Source organism: Pleurodeles waltl, chromosome 8 (assembly GCF_031143425.1).
Source record: "Pleurodeles waltl isolate 20211129_DDA chromosome 8, aPleWal1.hap1.20221129, whole genome shotgun sequence".
Lineage (NCBI taxonomy): Eukaryota > Metazoa > Chordata > Amphibia > Caudata > Salamandridae > Pleurodeles > Pleurodeles waltl.
In genome coordinates this window covers 639,566,602-639,580,619 of record NC_090447.1, presented here as the reverse complement: position 1 = coordinate 639,580,619, position 14,018 = coordinate 639,566,602, and positions in this window count along the sequence as shown.

Here is a 14,018-nt window from a genome sequence, read left to right as displayed (position 1 = left end):
GGGCACAGGCCTTAAAGTCACTTTTTGGAAGGGAACGCCTACCTTGCATATAATTAACGCAAGGCTGGTTCCCCTTCCAAAAAATGACGCACATGGTGGAATTTTGACGCCCCCGGGGTCGGACGTCAAAGTATAAATATGGGGCAGGGTTTGCGCCGATTGTGCGTCAAAATTATTGACGCACATTCGGCGCAAACAGAGTATAAATATGCCCCTAAGAGCCAGATTTATGTTCCAACGCCACATTAGCATAATTTGTTTTTACGCTAATGTGGCGTTGAAAGGGGAAAAATACTGCACCATATTTACAAAGCGGTGAAATGCTTCCACGAAGAGGGCTGTAAAAATGGCACAAAGGAATCCATGAGATTCCTTTGCACCATTTCTATCTGGATTGTTTAACGCCTGCTAATTGCAAGCGTTAAAGAGAGGCCTCCATTGATTACAATGGGCCCCTGGATGCTTTGCAGGACTAGCGTCATCATTTTTTATGCTAATCCTGAAAAGCACCGGACTAGTGTAAAATATTATGATGCTAGTCTCACTGACTACCGCCATAGTGCATCGTACTTTAAATACTGTGCTACCATGGTGGCGTTAGTGTGGCACTAAGGGGTGCTAGGAAAGTGGAGCTGCACTAGGTGCCTCACCACTTTTCATAAATCTGCCCCTAGATACTTGGTCAAGATAGGAACAGATTTTTATGTGCAGAGAGGAGTCCGAAGATGACTAACTCTAGACACTCTCATAATACATTACGTGTTGCAAGCAGAAACCTTTAATAAATTATAGCTATTATGCCTTGTTAAACAATTTAAATATTGGATTGTAAGATTGATTATATGAAGATTTGAATTGTAATTGCATTCTCCTGAAAATCGTTTTTTACCCTATTATATCTATAGATCATTTAATTTATCTCCCCACAAATAGTAACTAACGAAGAGTAAATTAACACCCATATTTAGCAAATATATCAAGGATAAGGATAATTGGATTCAAAATATATTTCATAACTGGCATGTTTTCATAAATGTGTTGTGAAAAAATTATTTGCTTTAATGTTTTACTGTGCATCTTGTTTTAAGAAGTTGTTGTACAACATATTATATTTATGGTTTCTTTTGGAAATTGAAATAAACTTGAACATTGCTACACATCTAGCAACCATCCAGATGTCAGGAGCCTGATTTATGTTTCCGGATAGATTAAGTACCATCGCTAATTGTGGAGTACTTTACTCACACCATGAAGAAGGTACTCTGCAGGACCAGCTTGCCTGATTTTGTTGAAGAGGGGCAGCATGGGAGGATTCGTTGGGGGGGGTGAATAATTTTTTTTTTAAAAATGTAAATCACTTGTCTGGTTCTCCGCCAGAGCCGCAGCAGCAGCCTCCATGCTGACACTTCACCTGTTAACCAAGCTCCTTTCCTCGAATCTGTGATATTGCCTGAGCTTTCTCAACAACTCTGTTTCCTCCCCCATACAAAAGCCCGATGTCGGCAAAACTGAGCACGCGTTTGCACCAACGATTAAGGAAACAATCCAACGAAATTCGCAGAGGATTTATCACTAACGATCCAGAGTGTTTTTTATAGTGTCAGTCTCCGACCATCTGACAAATCAAGCGGTCATGTCTTTCTCTGGAGCTGCAACAAACCCAATGGGAGGGTTAACAGTCTATGGGGTCATTCTGACCCTGGCGGTCCAGGGCCACGAATGATGGAAGCACCGCCAACAGGCTGGTGGTGCTTCCTAGCCCATTCTGACCGCAGCGGTAAAGCCGCAGTCAGAAAACCGGGGCCGGCGGTTTCCCGCCGATTTTGCCCCGTCTGGGCTAATCCGCCATGGCAGCGCTGCCATGGGGATTCTGACCCCCTTCCCGCCAGCCTGTTTCTGGCGGTTGTCACCGCCAGGAAGAGGCTGGCGGGAACGGGTGTCTTGGGGCCCCTGGGGGCCCCTGCACTGCCCATGCCACTGGCATGGACAGTGCAGGGGCCCCCTAACAGGGCCCCGGATGGCTTTTCACTGTCTGCCTAGCAGACAGTGAAAAGCGTGACGGGTGCAACTGCACCCGTCGCACGGCCGCAACACCGCCGGCTCCATTCGGAGCCGGCTTCTGTGTTGCAGCCCTCCTTCCCGCAGGCCCAGCGGGAAGGTCACAATGCTGGCAGCGGTCTTCTGACCGCGTAGCGGCCAAATGGCGGTTCCCGCCTGGCATATCTCCTCATTGTTGCATCATTCGGCAGAAGAGATTGCTTTGAATGTAACACGGGCACAATCAATCCATGTTAGTGTACAGCATGTTCATGGAAATCATTCACTTGCGATTATTAATGTTTACATCAATTCTTCTAAAACTGGAAGGAAGGAGAAACTCAGGACTCTAGTCTCAATTCTTACCAAGCTTAAGTCACATTTACCATTAGCAGACATCCTGCTAACCAGCAAAATTCAATATCAACTTGTTTGGAGAATTAATAGAACAAGAGGCATATAGGGGGTCATTACAACCCTGGCGGACGGTGTTAAAGGTGCGGTAATACCGCAAACAGGCCGGTGGACAAAAAAAGGGAATTATGACTGTGGCGGAAACCGCCAACATAGACAGCCACTTTAACACACCACCCGCCACGGCGGTACAGACAAGCAGCTTGGCGGTCACCGCCAACAGACAGGCGGAAGACAATGTACCGCCCACAGTATCACATCCCACCAATCCGCCACCTTTTCCGGGGCGGATTCACTGTGGATAAAAATACGGCGGAAACAGCTCTTGCAATGGGAAAACGCTCACCTCAACACACTCCACGAGGAAGGAGGACACCATGGAGCCGGAATTACAAATACTCCATGCCCTTGTCTTCCTGCTCATCTACGAACACCAGCAACGGCGGCGCCGAAGACAACGGTGAGTACTACACCTACGACATAGGGGAGGGGGGAGGCAAAAGTCAGGGGGACACACACGCAACACCACCACCCCCACCCCGACTCTCGCACACTACAACACACACACCAATGCATTTCCAAACATCACAGTAACAACCCACAACCCCCCCGGAAGAATGCAAAGACAAAACAAAATCAATTGAAACATTGTAATGTATCAAAATACAGTTGCAAATATATACAGCTATATATACACATTCAAAATTATATACATTACGAGAAGTAGTGCAGGTATGCACATATCAATGTCCGTGCACCACTGGGCCAAAAATGCATGCGCGATGTCCACACTAGATACCTGTCCACAAACGGAGAGAACACTGCTGGGGCATCAGATAGAAATACAACAGGCACCTCAGGGGGAAGGGAAGGGGGGGGAACCTCAGCCGGATTACAGCACCACGCCAAATCCACGACGGGGCTCCATGCCCATTGATGTATCCTGGGGAGTGAAAGAACAGTCTCTCAAGTCACTCCAGTGGGTGGGTTGCCCACTGCTTTATCCTGGGGAGTGCAAAGCCACAGTCTTTCAAGTCTCTACAGTGGGTGGGTTGCCCACTGCTTTATCCTGGGGAGTGCAAAGCCACAGTCTCTCAAGTCTCTACAGTGGGTGGTTTGCCCACTGTACCATCCTGGGGAGTGCAAAGCCACAGTCTCTCAAGTCTCACAAGTGGGTGGTTTGCCCACTGTACCATCCTGGGGAGTGCAAAGCCACAGTCTCTCAAGTGGATGCAGTTCTCCACTGGTTCTGGAGGGGGAATGGTGCCCAGAGTGCTTCATCCTGTGAAGGACAGATGGAGTGGATGCATGTCTCCACTGGTTCTGGAGGGGGACTGGTGCCCAGAGTGCATCACTCACCCCGTGACGGTCCCAGTTGCGTCACTCCCCTGCCGCCTATGGGGTAGCGGTGCTTGCGTTGGCAGTCTTTGCCCTGTTCAGCGGTGCTTGCCCTGTTCAGCCGTGCTTGCCCTGTTCAGCGGTGCTTGCCATGGCGGTCTTTGCCCTGTTCAGCGGTGCTTGAGTTGGCAGTCTCTGCCTTGTTCAGCGGTGCTTGCCTTGTTCAGCAGTGCTTGCCATGGCGGTCTTTGCCCTGTTCAGCGGTGCTTGACTTAGCCGTTTCAGCCCTGTTCAGCGGTGCTTGCCTTGTTCAGCGGTGCTTGCCATGGCGGTCTTTGCCCTCTTCAGCGGTGCTTGACTTACCCATTTCTGACCTGTTCAGCGGTGCTTCCCTTGGCGGTGTTTTCCTTGTGCAGCGGTGCTTTGCCATGGCTGTCTCTGACCTGTGCATTGGTGTGTGGCATGACGGTCCCTCATTGCCCAGCGGGGCTGTGGCTGCCAGGGCCCTCCTGGGCACTGACTCCGGCGGTGGTCTCCTGACCAGTGACGATTGTGCTGGCGGTGGCGTTCCTGGCCGCCGGGGAGGATGGCGCCCTTCTCCGCCGTGCTGCTTCTACCAGACTGTGCAGACTTCTTCTGGCCCCTCACCATATTTGGAGGAGTCACAGCTGACTCTGCAATCCCCCTGGGAGCCTTGTGAGCAGTTTTGCCACCAGGAGTCTTCACCCTGTCCCGTCGGCCACTTTCCAACTTGAGGTGCTTTACAGGGGGTGGACTGGCAGTGCTTTGGCTCCGTGTCACACTGGCTGCCCTGGTGGCCAGTGCACTCCACACACCTTGAACACGCACCACAGGTCCTGGAGTTTTTTTGGCTGAGGTGCTACTACGGGACTTATGAATTGGAGGGGTGGGGGTGGGGGCAAAGAGGTCAACGTTGCTGAGGAAGAGTTGCTGACGAAGACTGGGATGGGTTGCTGGAGGGGGTCTGGGAGTGGAGGAAGAGGAGGTGGTTGTAGGAAGTGTAACTTTAGGTGTTGGTGCACGTACTGGAGGCTGTCGTGAGATGGATGGATGTTGGGCGTGTGGGTGCCTGCATTTGTGTACTTTGTGAGGGGGCGTCACAGACACACTGGGAGTGGACACAGGGGACGTGTAAATGGTAGTGGGGGTGGTGAGTGCAGGTGAGCGGGGTGTGGTGCTGGGTGTTCTGGTGCGAGTCCTAGTGCCTGTAGATGTAGTGCATGCAGGTGAGAGTGTAGACGATACTGGGAGGGAGGAGGGAGACGACGTGGAGGGGGACACAGTGGAGGCAGTGGATGTTGCTGTGTCTGTATGTGGGTGAAGCTTGCGTGAGTGCCTGTGGGTTGTGTGGTGCCTATGTTTGCCTGAGCTACTTGTGTGTGTTGAGGTGTATGCATGCTTGTTTGATGGTGTGCTTGGGATAGGCTGGGGTACAGGGGATTGGGTCTGGGTGGAGGAAGTTGGAGGGGGGAGGCTAGACACAGGAACAATGGCTGCCATCAGTGCTGAGGCCAGAGATTGCAGGGTTCGATGATGGGCAGCCTGACCAGAATGAATGCCCTCCAGGAATGCATTAGTGTGTTGCAACTCCCTTTCTACACCCTGGATGGCATTCACAATGGTAGACTGCCCAACAGTGAGTGACCGGAGGAGGTCAATGGCCTCCTCACTGAGGGCAGCAGGGGTGACAGGGGCAAGGGGCTGAGGTGCCTGGGGCGAAGGTGATGCCCACCCTCCTGGGTGAGCGGGCACAGGGTGAACGCTGATGGGCTGCTGGGAGGGCGGTGCTGGTAGGGGAGGTGGCGGCTGTACCTGTAGAAGTGTGGGGCACAGATGGTGCCGCCACCACAAGGGAGCTCCCATCGGCGGACGAGTCCGTGTCGCAGGTTGGTGATCCGGTGCCCGACGTGAAGCTCCCCTCGCCCTCCGTCCCACTGGTGTATTCGGAGTCTGTGGTGTGGCCCTCCATGGCCATGTGGGATGCAGCTCCCTCGTGCTCCGGTGCCACTGTACCTTCACCTGATGATGCTGATGCACACAAGAACAGGGAGAGCAGAAAAAGGGGGGGGGACGACAGAAGAAAGATAGGTTGAGTGCATGGCATACTGCTACCGTTGGCAGACAATACAGACACAGCAGCCCCCTGCACTACGCCGTGCTCTTGGCCACTACAGATGCAATTCCTGGGATCTGTCCTACATGGCTATGGTGGACATCTGCACACATGGATGCCACAGGGGCATGTATACCTGTACTTGGCCCTCTACTGAGGTGGGGTGGGGTGGAGTGGCACATGGCCTGCATTACGGAGGAGCCTAGCCTACGTAAGTAGCCCTGGCCTAGGGAAACCCACATCCCTCCTCCCCCACCCAGACCCCTCCACTGCGTGCAAAGTCAGCTGAATGAGAGTGTACTCACCCCCTTGTGTCTGCTGTGATGCCCTGAAGCGCCCATCCAACTCCGGGTAGGCCACCGCCAGGATCCTGAACATCAGGGGGGTCATGGTGCGACGGGCACCCCTCCCACGTTCGGAGGCCATCCCCAGCTGAGCCTCCGCCGTCTTCTTGCTACAGCGGCGAATGTCCTCCCATCTTTTCCGGCAGTGGGTGCCCCGTCTCTGGTGGACCCCCAGGGTCCGGAAGGCCTTGGCGATGACATGCCAATGCCTTCTTCTGGTGAGCGCTGACCTACATGACATGCACAAGGGAAGAAGAAAAGTCATTACCAACTGCACCGTCGATGTGAGTGGCCTCCATCCCTACCCTTGCCATGTGGCACATGCATTCACAGTCCTTCATGTTCCCTGAACTCTACCCCCTTCCTTCTTACAACCAGCCCTCTCCACCCAGGCATAGCCCATACAACGTGCTCCCTGTGTACTTACCTGTTGGTCTGGAGGACCGTAGAGCAGCGAGTACTGGGGGAGGACCCCGTCCACGAGCTTCTCCAACTCCTGAGCAGTGAAGGCAGGGGCCCTTTCCCCAGACGCAGCAGCCATTGTCTCTTCCAGACCGAGGTCACAGCAGCACTTGCAGTGTAGGTCCTCTCTTGTCGAAGATCAGGTATCGAGTGATTTAACAGATAGAAAATGGCGGGCACGTCCGCGGCGGTGACGTCCTAAGCGGTGCGTATCATCACCGCCGGCGCTCTTCATCATTGGCTCCTGGGACCCATAGGGTCCAATGTTAACCAATGCAGCATTGCGCCGCGGTCTACGACCGCCTACCGCGACGGGGTACAACGCCAGCGCAGATACCTCACATCCCATTGTCCCAGTTTAGAGGTCAGGAAGCCGCCATTTCAGGGGCCCACATGGCTTCATTTACTACTGCATCACACATACCTAGGCCTACACTCAACACACATACAGGAAGAGTTTTGTGTTTGGTGTCGTGTTCTGTGTATCTGTGGGTACATACCTGGAAATTAGTTGACTCTGTGGTCGCTGTTGTCCTTCCTAGGCACCGTCAGCTTGGACATTTGAGAAGATGGCGGAATCCACTGGTGTACCGATCGCTGGTGGACCTGTTGACAATGGAGGAGCGACATTTAATCATCACCTACAGGTTTGACCGTGCCCCTGTCCAGGAACTATGTACCCAGTTGGAGCCAGACCTGATGTCACCAATCCGCCATCCCACAGGAATCCCCCCTGACGTGCAGGTGCTGACAGTGCTCCATTTCCTTGCAAGTGGGTCTTTTCAGACAACAGTGGCCATGCCATCAGGGATGTCCCAGCCTATGTTTTCCAACGTGTTGTCCAGAGTGTTGTCTGCCCTGCTGAAACACGTAAGGAGCTACATCGTTTTCCCTCAGGTGGAGGATTTGGCTACAGTGAAAGGTGACTTCTATGCCCTTGGACATATCCCCAACATCATAGGTGCTATTGATGGCACCCATGTAGCTCTGGTCCCCCCCACAGGAGTGAACAGGTGTACAGGAACCGGAAGAGTTATCATTCCATGAATGTACAGATGGTATGTTTGGCAGACCAGTACATCTCACAGGTAAATGCTATGTTCCCTGGCTCTGTGCATGACGCCTACATCCTGCGGAATAGCAGTATCCTGTTTGTGATGGGTCAACTCCAGAGGCACCGTGTGTGGCTATAAGGGGACTCTGGTTACCCCAACCTGTCCTGGATATTGACCCCAGTGAGGAATCCCAGGACCAGGGCAGAGCAATGCTACAATGAGGCCCATGGACGGACTAGGAGGGTGATCGAACGCACCTTCGATCTCCTGAAGGCCAGGTTCAGGTGCCTCCATATGACTGGTGGTTCCCTATTCTAGTCTCTTAAGAAGGTGTGCCAGATCATCATCGCCTGCTCGATGCTTCACAATCTTGCTTTGCGACGGCAGGTGCCTTTTCTGCAGGAGGATGGTCCAGATGACGGTGTTGTGGCAGCTGTGGATCCTGTGGAGCCTGTGGACAGTGATGAGGGGGAACCTGAGGAAGAAGACATAGACCACAGGGAGTCAGTCATACAGCAATATTTCCAGTGACACACAGGTGAGAACATTTATTTTTTACCCGTACATTCACTTTCACACTTCTACCTCTATCATGTATGTCATTCCATAGCACTATTTGGTCACTGAGTTGAACCTTTCCATTACGGTTTCACAGGTGTGGTTACCAACGTGTGTCATCTGCTTGCATCCTTCAAGGACTTGTGATGTGTGACATAGGTATGTTGGCTTGACAATTGAAAACGCATTTTGACACTGTCATTGATAATACAAACTTAACAAATCACAGACTGACTCCAGATTGTTTTGTGATTCAAGGGTGTTTATGTGCTCGAAAATGGAGGGGGGTTGTAAAATGGTGATGGGGGACGGTGGAGGAATGTCCATGGCAGAGTCCAGTCTATTGGTCACACAGGTGCATTGCCCATATGGGCTTTGGAAGTGGAGCTGGGACAGTTAAAGTATGGACAGGGTAACAAAGTGGGACAGTGGGAGGACAATCAGGGTGGTCTCATTTCCTGGCGGGGGTCTTGCCATCTTGCTCTGTCCTGTTCCTGGATTTCAGGGTCCGCTTGCGTGGTGGTTGTCCGTCTGCAGGGGGTGGGGTGCTGGTTTGGTGGTCCTGTGGCGGGGCCTCCTGTCCACTAGCGCCAGCGGAGGGGGTGAGCAGTTCATCGTCCAGGCCAGTGTCAGGGGCCCCTTGCAGTGCCACGGTGTCCCTCATGGTCTTTTGTATGTCCTTCAGCAGCCCTACGATGGTTCCCAGGGCGGAGCTGATGGTTCTGAGCTCCTCCCTGAACCCCAAATACTGTTCGTCCTGCAGGCGCTGGGTCTCCTGAAATTTGGCCAGGACCGTCGCCATCGTCTCCTGGGAGTGGTGATATGCTCCCATGATGGAGGAGCGGGCCTCGTGGAGAGTGGGTTCCCTTGGCCTGTCCGCCCCCTGTCCCACAGCAGCCCTCCCAGTTCCCCTGTGTTCCTGTGCCTCCGTCCCCTGGACCGTGTGCCCACTACCACTGCCCCCAGGTCCCTGTTGTTGTTGGGGTGGTGGGTTACCCTGGGTTCCCTGTAGTGGTGGACGCACCGCTGATTGACGTGTCCTGGGTACGGAGGTATGAGCCCACTGGGTGGGTGCTGTGCTGGTGTTACCAGAGGGTGGAAGGTCAGTGTTGGGCTGTGCCTGTGCAAGGGGAACCGACTGTCCTGAGGCCCACGATTGTCCGGGCTGGTCATCAGGATCCAGTAGGGCAGAGCTGCTGTCGTCACTGTGGGCCTCTTCTGTGGGTGGAGTGGAGATGTCTGGACCCTCCGGTGTGGTGACGTTCCTTAGTGGTCCTGCAGGGATATGAGTGCATGATTATTGCATATGTGTGTGTGTAATGGTGTGCAATGGGTGGGTGTGCGTGTACCCCAGTGCAAGCATTCTTGTGTGTGGGTTTGTGTGATGATGGTTAGGGGGTTGTTCTGGGTATGTGCAGTGAGCATGCTTTGGTGAGGGGTGAGCATGCTTAGTTGGGTCATGCAGGGCTTGGTGTTGGGATGGCTGGTTTGTGTTTTTAGTACATTAGTGAGGATTTGGGGTGATAGGGGAGGGTGTGAGGGTGGGGGTGTGTGATAGCATGCAGGTAGGGTGGGGGATATGATAGTTAAGATTTGACTTACCAGTGTCCATTCCTCCACCGACTCCTCCGAGGCCCTCAGGATGCATGATGGTCAAGACTTGCTCCTCCCATGTTGTTAGTTGTAGGGGAGGAGGTGGAGGTACGCCGCCAGTCCGCTGTACCGCGATGTTGTGCCTGGAGACCACTGAACGCACCTTCCCCCGTAGGTCGTTCCACCTCTTCCTGATGTCCTCCCGATTTCTTGGATGCTGTCCCACAGCGTTGACCCTGTCCACGATTCTGCGCCATAGGTCCATCTTCCTGGCTATGGAGGTGTGCTGCACCTGTGAGCCAAATAGCTGTGGCTCTACCCGTAGGATTTTCTCCAACATGACCCTGAGCTCCTCCTCGGAAAACCGGGGGTGTCTTTGGCGTGACATGGGGTGGTGTGGGTGATGTGTGGGATGGTGTAAGTGTTGATGTGTGTGGTGATGTGTAGTGGTGTGTGGTGTTTTGTGCGTGGAATGTTGTATGGGTGATGGTGTTGTGTGCCTCTGTGTGGTGGGGTTCTCAATTGCTGTGCTCTCTGTCTCTCTGGCCTTCGTTCGTGGATTATGGTCCTAGGGGTTTGTGGGTGATGTGGGTGTGTGTTTTATATTGTATTGGGTGTGTGGGAGTGGTGTTTGTATGTGTGTCAGGTGTGTGTATTTTGAATTGTCCAATGTGGCGGTGTTTTGGAGAAGTGTTTGTATTTTGAGCGCGGCGGGGTGTACCGCCAATGGAATACCGTGGGTCGTGATAGCATGGGCGTGTTTCTGTTGGCATGACGGTGGAGGAATTGTTTTCGCCAGTTTAACACTGACCTTTGGTGTGGCGGAGTTGTGTGGGTGTCTGAATTTCGGCAGATTTCGAGATGTGTGTCATAATAGCTGTGGCGGAATTCCGCGGCCGCTGCGGTGTATTGGCGGTCTTCTGCACGGCGGTAAGCGGCTTTTACCGCCAATGTTGTAATGACCCCCATAGAATGACTTCCAAATGTTCAAAATGTTCCAGCTGCAAATCGCCAGAGCAAAATAGCAGAGTTTTTCTTAACTCAGCGCTATCCTATAGGCCTCAAGTTCCTCAACGGGGGCTTCAGTGGTGACATTCCATCAGGCCAGACAAGGTCTGTAGGGAAGTCTATTTCTTACATTGACTTTTCCCTCTGTACAATTGGTCCTTTTAAATCTATTGAGAATTTCTCCCTGGGGTTCAGCTCTGACAGTGACCATAGGCCACAGCACACCAGGCTCTCCAACTCCCAGTTAAAATTGGAAGCTGCTCCGTCCACTAGTTCAGGAGTATGGACCAAAAACCTAAAGTCTCAAATGGGACAATGAAATCAGCAGGTCCGCCTTGCCACAAATAAAAGCTCTATTTGCTGCCTTTACTGCTCAAAAGAAGATGGTTGCTTTTCATTGGTAAGATCCTTCAGAACTTACAAGCCAAGCTCCCGTCATGCAGCAAGCAGTTTGAGCTTCCTTCATCCAAACTCAAAAGGACGGGGCATTTGAAGAATTTGAAATGTGAAGTTAACCGCAATGTGCAAAAAGAAGCAGCCTTCTTCACTAGTTGTAGAATCCAATCTGAGCAAAGCAAGGTCCCTTTATTGGAGAGCAATTTCGCAGGCTAAAAAGGAAAGAATTGAGGCATTTTGGGCTCAACTGCTGTTTGCAATTAAGGAAAAGAACCCAATAAAATTCTGGACTCTTATTGACCAAGCTACATTTGGGCACAAGAAGAACTCCAATGCAAACATCTCTGAACCTGCCTGGGTTTCATTCTTGATTGCTCACTTCTGTTCGTATGTGGAACATCTGTACTATGAATCAGCTTGTAGTCTGTCTAGTGATTTCACTGATCTCCCAGACGCCATAAAAACACCAGCAAGATGGGGCACCTGGGCCCAATGGGCTTCCTACGGCTCTCCCTACATCTGACATGGCGTTTTTGACCAAGGTGTTCATGGTCAATTATTCAGTATATTTTCAAACAGACCGCCCTTTATTATCATCTCATTGCTTTAATTGATAATGACACTAAGATCTACGCGAGCATGCTACCTGATGACCTGAGATCATTGGCAGAGGAGAACAAGATTATACTGAGGAATCAGTGCGGTTTCAGAAAGAAATGTGACACCATCTTAAACCTGATGGCACTGGTTCTCTTGTGTGACAAAGCATTCAGGAATAAACGCGTGTTCCGTTCTTGCTTCGTGGACTTCAATGCTAACTTCTGTAGCATTCCAAGAGGCCATCTCTGTTGCAAATTGCAGTGCTGGGGGCTATCATGCGCCTTCAGTAGAGCAATAAAACAGCTATATTCTAACACCTGGGTGTGGGTAAAACTAGGAGACGGCTCGTGCATTTCAGGAAAGATCTTTACAAAATCTTGTTCGAAGCAAAGCTTTGTTCTCGCTTCTCTGCTTTTTAACTTCTATATAGCTGATTTGTCAAAGCTCCTAGATGAGGCAAACTGTTACCTTCCTAAACTGGGTGATCAGTGCAGTACCCACCTGCTTTACGCCGATGACCTTGTACTCTTCAGCCAGACAATGATTGGTCTGCAGCGGCAGCTTACCACCTTAAGCGCCTATACTGCTAGGGAGGGATTGGAAATCAACCAAACCAAAACTATGACAGTTACATTTGGCTTAAAAACATCTTGTCATAGTAGGTGGCAGTTTAATGGCACATGGCTCTAGCATAGCAATGAGTATAAATATCTGGGTGTTCTTTTGGACAGCAAAGGATCATTTGCATCCCACCTGCGTGCCTTGAAAAACAAAGACCCTGATTTAAGAGGGCCTTGCACCACTTTATCTCCACCTTAGCGTCATTTTTTTAAAGCTAAGGTGGCCTTTTCCCCGGTCCATATTTACAAAGTGGCACAATGCGTACATTGTGCCACTTTGAAACCCTTTTGTGACATTATATCTGCTCCAGTCGTTTCCCCGCTATGGAGGCTGAACAAATCTAAGAGATTTCTTTGCATCATTTTTTTCTGGCACTTTTAATGCCTGCTCAGAGCAGGCGTTAAAAGGGGGCACACCATTGTTTACAATGAGCCCCTATGTACTGTTCAGGGTTAGCGCCAACATTTTGGTGCTAATTCTGAACAGTACACCTATAGCATCAGAACTTCTGATGCTATTAATTCCTACCCTGCGCCATGCTATGCTGTATTTCAAATATGGCGCACACATAGTGGTGGTAGGGGTTGCAAGGGGTTGCAAGAAAAGTGTCTCTACCTGCAATGGAGCTCCACTTTTCACAAATCTGAAGGCTCTAGCTTAAAGGTTGGTCTCCCAGCTGCCGCAACTAAACTACAAGGCCCAGGTCTGGACCCTCTTCTCCAGGTGATGAAAGCAAAAATTGTTCCAGTATTATCCTATGGAAGTGAAATAACCTTGGGCAAGGAGGCCACGTCACTTGACAAATTGATCATGGGAATCTATTAAACCATTCTCCTGCTACTAAAGACAGCTTCCCCTGTGCAAGTAAGACTTGAATTCAGCATCACAAAACAGTCCTGGGCAAGAGGCTGCTGTTTTCTTCATTTCTGCAATAGGCTCCGTTTTGTACCAGAAGAGTCTATGCATGACCTAATTTTTCACGAACTAGAGGGCACAGGTCTATCATCATTGTATAGGCAGCACCTGGACAACAAACTCACTGAATTTTCACTGACTGGTGCTTGGAGCAATCACATTTCTTACCAGGCTTTAAAGAAATTAAAACGCACTGCACATGGTCAGTTACTAATCCCTATGCCTCCAGCAAGCAGCAGAGCTAAATTTCCTCCACTTGTGGCCCTAAAGCTGGGTGAATGGAATCTGCTTGCTCATCTTCCGGCATGGTGGTTCTTCGAATGCCACAACACGCAATATCGTCTTTGTGGCCAAGGAAAATAAGCTATAATGAACATTTTATGCATTTGCCCTGCCGCAGTTCAGGAGAATTATTTTTCTACCTGAATTCATTTGCCTTGGAGGTTGCACCTGCCGGTAGGCAGTTAATGCTAGTCTGAGTCTAATTAATACTCTCTTAAAAATGTTAAAACTGTTAACTATCTCCGGCAGGATATATTAGAA